The sequence below is a fragment of the Echinops telfairi genome, unplaced genomic scaffold, assembly GCF_000313985.2.
Source record: "Echinops telfairi isolate 266 unplaced genomic scaffold, ASM31398v2 ScPeMD7_3533;HRSCAF=4204_0, whole genome shotgun sequence".
NCBI lineage: Eukaryota > Metazoa > Chordata > Mammalia > Afrosoricida > Tenrecidae > Echinops > Echinops telfairi.
Window position 1 is genome coordinate 32730514 of NW_022107431.1, and position 6330 is coordinate 32736843.

Below are 6330 nucleotides of genomic sequence, written 5' to 3' on the forward strand. Positions count from 1 at the left end.
AGCTGGCTTTTTGTTGTCCTGCAGGGCCTGGGAACAGGCCCTGAGGCTGGAGCGCTCGCACCAGGGTCTCAGACTCTGAAATCTGTTAGGGAGGCTCTTCAGCTGACCTAGTCTCCTGAGAGCATGCATCCAGCCAGCAGAGTTCCTCTCAGGAGGCTGTCTCCGCAGAGGCCCCAGGAACCCTTAGGCCACCAGATTTGGCTTCCTTTTTGTCCCTCTTGGTTCCCTAGCCCATAGCTGACCCTGGAGCACTCCACGCAGAGAAGGGAGTTCTAGAAGTGTGGTCCAGACCAGACCCAGGGTCTGCAGAAACAGGCTCCAGCCTAGGTCCTCGGTGAAGAGAGTCCTACCTACACCTTTCACTCATCACCCCCACAAAATCTCAGAGCCTCCAGACTCCCCTTTGTATGCCCATTTCCCTTACAAGTAGCAGAAAAGAATCAAACTCCTAAACACTGGGACACCGAGGTCGTGACCCTAAGAGAGTCTGAGGAGTGGGGTGCACTCCTCTCTTTGCAACCCCTACTAGAGCTATCTGGGGCCTGGGGTGACCCACTAGCAAGATATTTGGCCCTGCTGTCCTCCCTGTGTACTGGTCCTCACAGACAGAACTAAGCCAGTGAGTGAGTATTGAGAGGGGCTAGGTCCTTTGGGTTAGGTCTTCCAGCTTCTGGGCTCAGGTTTCTGGATGGGGTCCCAGAGGGGTTGGGAGACAAAGGTGGGCTTTAGGGGGTGCCATAAATCCAGGAGACTAACCCTACTGCACACCACTTCTGCATACCTAGGCCTTTCAGGAAAGAAGGGAGAGAGTGTATAGTATGGTGGTGAAAAGTTCCAGCCAAGTTGCCACACTGGGGATCCTACGGAGGACACAGGTACTCCAGCTCTGCTTTCTGGCTCTCTGTGGCCCACCCAGGCCTCAGTCCCAGCCCTGTCCGCTTAGCCCCCAAAGTTCCACCTCTTCCCGGGCACTTCGCTGCAGGGGTGAGGCTGGGTCCAGGGGCACTTCTCGGGCTCAGGCTCCAGGGTGGGTAGGGCAAGACCGTCTGGGGCTGACTGCCAGCTGCGATTTGGCTGCCGTGGCTGGGTGGGCTGAGGTTTAATCCAGGACAGAGTGGGTGAGTTTCTTGAACCCAGAAGGGCAGGACTGGGGTCCAAGGTGAGTGTAGCAGATCAGAATAGCTGCTCTTCAACACTGGGAGATTCCTCTCACAGCTCCCATCCCCCCACCCCCCACCTCTCTGACTTGAGTTGGACACCACTTCTCCCCAAGGCAGGCCACTGTAGTTTAAAGAGGACTCCGCCTTTGGTCCATTTCTGGCTTCTCTCAATCACCCGCAAGATGCCCTTCCCATGGACCTGGAAAGTGCTGGGAGCTGAGGATGGAGAAGTCTCCCCTGCTCTGCTGGCTACTGTGAAAATGCGGAGAAGCAGATCTGCAGAGGCCAAATGATCACCTAGGACAGGGGAATGGGCAAGCAGGCACATTTTAAGGAGGCTTCCTGCTGCCCCCACCCCCCCAAACAACCCTCCATCCCCACTCCCATTCTGAACTCCCAAAGAACAGGGAATTCGCAACTGCAAACACAGAGAGCAGGGTACACACACACACACACACACACACACACACACACACACACAGCAGTATTAGGGCTTCACAACTTTGGACTTTCTCTTAACTCCGCCAAGTCCGCGCTGCGCTAGGAAGGGTGACCAAGAACAAGTCAGTCAGCAGAGCCCAAGAAATCAAACCCACTGTCACCGAGTCGACCCCAACTCCCAGCGACACTCTAGGACTGGGTAGAACTGGCCGTGTGGGTTTCTGAGAGTGACTAATGCATGTTCTCCCGATCATCCGCTGGCGGCTTGGAATCGGAGCTCTAAAACAGACCGCAAAGTAAGATGTTCAAATGAATAAGAAATGGCCCCTCCCTCAGAACCCCCCTGAGCCTCTTGGGGGAAAATCTGGCCTGCCCTTCCCGGAGGTTTCCTGTTTGCTAGAAAACTCCCTGCGCATTCTCCCCTGGAGGGAGAGGACTGAGCAGATGCTTTGATGAATGTGGAAATAAAAGGCGCCACAGCGGCAGTGCTGAATTTCATCGCAGTTTAGAGATTTATTGACACCGAGATAAACTTCAGTCTGGGGCGACTCTGTAACTCATGTCTCCATTAGTTATCACCAAATGACAAATCATTTTTCCTTTAACAGATTTTTAAAAGGAAAAAAAAATAGACGCTTGGGGTGGGGTGCGGGGTGTCGGAACCAGGCAGAGTCTTTTTAAAAATGGAATTAGAGTTATTGCCCTCCTGTCCCTGACTCCAATGAGCTACAGAAACTTGTCTCTCTACCCCAGAGTTCACCAGGCAGGATTCTAAACATAAAACAATCCTGTAATTTCCTTCAAGAACAAAAGTTTTCAAAGGAATGACCTGCACGGTGTCCCCCCTCAATAAAGCAGAAGTGACTTAATGATCTGTTAATTATTCCAGCACAGCAGGAGAGGGAGGCTTCCCAATAGGTCCCTGCAAACCCTCTGTTCATGGAAGCCCAAGTCGGTCCCAATTGTACAGCTGGGGCTGGGTCATTGAAAATCCAGATAAAACAAAAGCCCTGATAAGTAATCCTACCTAGAACACAAAGATCCAGCCCACAGCCTGGCCGGTGGACCACCCTGGGTCCTTGCGTGCAGAGTACCTCCCTGTGCTTCCTGTCGTCCTAAAGCATTGAGCCAGGGGTTCTCCAACACAGTTCAGAAAGAGCTTGTTTGCCTTCTCTGTCCCTTCATCCTCCTGTTGGATTGCTTTTCCATCTCATTTGAGACGCTGGCGTAGTTCTGTATTGGATCTTCTTTTGTATCCATCATAGTTTGTTGGCTCCTGCTATGCATTGAATAGTATGTGTTCCCCAAAGACTTGTCAACTCGACTAGGTACATTTCTCACCAGGATATAATTAGTCTCCATTTTATGATGTGATATGATTATCCTTTACAGTTGTAAATCCTAACCTCCATGATGCTGGAGGGGCAGGATGAAAGGTAAGTAGGTTCATGAGGAATAATATAATCCCCAAATGAGGTTGTATTCGAATCCATCTCTTTTGAACTCTAAAACAGATTGACCAAGCATAAAGAAGTAGGAAAAACTAACTACCACCAAGAAAGAAGGACTAGGAATAGAGAGAGCAAGTCCTTTGTATCCAGGGTCCCTGCTCTGTTCTGAGAGCCTCCTAGACCCAGGAGAAAATTGATGGCAAGACACATGGAGATTGTTAGGCGACATTGGGCACTGAGATGGTGAACAGAGACTAGGACCTTCTTCCAGAGTCCACAGAGACAGAAAGCCTTGTTCTAGAGTCATCACTATGAATTTGGACTCCTGCCTCCTAAACTGTGAGACGATACATTTCTGTTTCTTAGAGGCATCTACTTATGATATGTCTGTTACAGCCCACAATGAACAAGAAAAAGGTGTAAGATAGTGTAGGAGCCAATTCACAGAGCAAGAGAGCTGAGTACCTTGGGGCCAGGGTTTACTGATAGAGTGCCTCCAAGCACTTACCCATGCAGCTACAGAAATTGTAACACTTTCCGGAGCCGAGCAAAGGCCAGGCCAGCTCAAGAGCTGGGGTGGTGGAGAGTCAAAGGAATGGAAACTGAATGGACCAGGAGCATAGGAAGGAAGCTGTCTCCCACTCAAAGGGTCCGGGGTCTCAAAGAGTCGGGCCCTAACATCCTGGGTGTCAGAGTCAGATCTTCTCCAACTCCGTTCCAAAGTTTGGGACTGCTATTCACAAGGGTCTGGGGATTGGAGTCCACTTGCTGCTCAGGAATAAGAGGGAGAAAAATGGAGTCTGCTGGGGCTGTGGTGGGGTGTCACCACTCAATTTGACTAGGAGAATTGTTCACTCAAACCAAGGGAGCAGAGATGTTAACCCAGTGAGTCAGAAATGTGGCAGAGCTGAAGCCCAGGGCCAATTGTTTCCACCCATCATCCAGAGAGCTTGGCCAGCCCCTAGAGTCTGGGAGGAACGGTCATTGGCTAGGTCAGGGATTGGCGAGCTGCAGCTCTCAAACCACATGCAGCTTTTTTGCTACATATTTGTGGCTCTGAAATAAAATGGGAAGATTTTAAGGCTATTATTCAGATAATAGTGATTTCATTTTGTTTGTAAAATATATTATTTATGGCTGTCAAATAATTTTAAAAGTCTTGTGAGGGACAGGATTGGCGCTTCCATCTCAAAAGCTTGCCTGCTGACCCCTGGCCTAGGTGGTCTCAGATAATAGAAGGTTGTTTTCAAGGCTTAAGAGCAAATGTAAATTGTTCTACTGGGTTTTTTCACCTGCTTGGTAGCTGTTACCCATTTCCCCCTCTCATTTTGCCCATTTGTAACAGAAATGTGTATCTAATGCTTATTTCACCATTGACACCGGAAGCAGATGACTTATCGTCTAAATTTCACAGATGAAGAATTTTGCCAGGATGTAATTTGGACTTGGAGTTTATGTAAGACTTCTGGGGTACTGTGACCAGGGTGAACATTTTTTCACATTTGCCAAGGACAGAGGATGGAATGTCATGGATTAAATCATGTTCTCTAAAAATATCATGATTTAATCTGATTGGTTGTCAGGGGATTAGGGTCTGATGTGGGTCACAGGCCTGTTTCAATGTAAGGAGAACACATCACTTTTTATCTTACAAGAGAAAAGAGCAAACACAGAGAAGGAGGACTTCAGCAACCCAGGAAAGAATGGGGAGCGTGCCCTTTGGATCTAGGTCCCTTGCCCTGAGAAAGAACCTCCTGGGCTGAGGGGAAGATTAAAGCCAAGACACATGGATATTTGCAAGGGATGCTAGGCTTACAGACTGACACTGAAAAGAGATAAAGACCTTCTTCCAGAGCCCACAGAGAGAGAAAGCCTTTCTCCAGAGCAGCGGTTCTCAACCTGTGGGTCCCGACCCCTTTGGGGATCGAACGACACTTTCACAGAGGTTGCCTAAGATCATCAGAAAACACATATTTCTGATGGTCTTAGGAATGGAGACACCGCTCCTCTATCCATCTCCAAGCGGGTCCGCCCACATGCAGATATACCCACATATGGGTACCCGGCATGAAGACTGTTACCCATGCTACACCATGCTTCAAGGCAAAATTTCATTTATTTTTCATTAGAAATAAATGTTTCACAATATATAATTACAATTGTTTTGTGACGAATCACTATGCTTTAATTGTGTTCAATTTGTAACAATGAAAATACATGGGGAGGGAGGGGAGAAAATGAGGAGCTGATACCAAGGCCTCAAGTAGAAAGAACACGTTTTGAGAATGATGATGGCAACAAATGTACAAATGTCCTTGACACAATGGATGTATGTATAGATTGTGATAAGAGTTTTACAAACCCCCAATAAAATGATTTTAAAAAGAACAAAGAAAATACATCCTGCATATCAGATATTTACATTATGATTCACAACAGTAGCAAAATTACAGTTATGAAATAGCAATTAAAATAATTTTATGGTTGGGGGTCACCACAACATGAGGACCTGTTATTAAAGGGTTGAAGCATTAGAAAGGTTGAGAACCACTGCTCTGGAGGCTGTGATTCAGACTCAGAATGACAGTGTCACCTCAGTAGCCTAAGGAGTGCTCTTCCCTTCACTAAAACCCACACATAAAGCCGTGTGTATACATCTACTCAATGATGGCTTCAACATCCTGGTTTTCCCATATACGAGGGGGCACCCCCAAAAAAACCATAAAAAGGCTCAACTGGGTAGAGCTTTCTTAGTCTGAATTTTTCCCACTAAGTGAGCATCCAGCAACTCGCTCTGAGTTAGTGCACCCAGTGGCGTCACCTGAGAAGATTCTCTGTGGCAGTGAATTGTCTCATAAAAGCAATTTCACTCTAACCTTGTTTTTTGTGTGTGTAATGGCTGATTTAAGAAAACAGCATGGGAAACACAGTGAATCCAGGATGGATGATCCCTTCAGGACCAGTGGTGAGAGTGGTGATACCAGGAGGGTCGAGGGAGGGTGGATTAGAAAGGGGAAACCAATTACAAGGATCTACATATAACCTCCTCCGTGGTGGATGAACAACAGAAAAGTGGGTGAAGGGAGACATCGGACAGTGTAAGAGATGACAAAGTAATAATTTATAAATTATCACTGGTTCATGAGGGAGAGGAATGTGGGGAGGGAGGGGGAAAATGAGGAGCTGATGCCAGGGGCTTACGTGGAGAGTAAATGTTTTGAGAATGATGAGGGTAATGAATGTACAAATGTGCTTTACACAATTGATGTATGTATGGA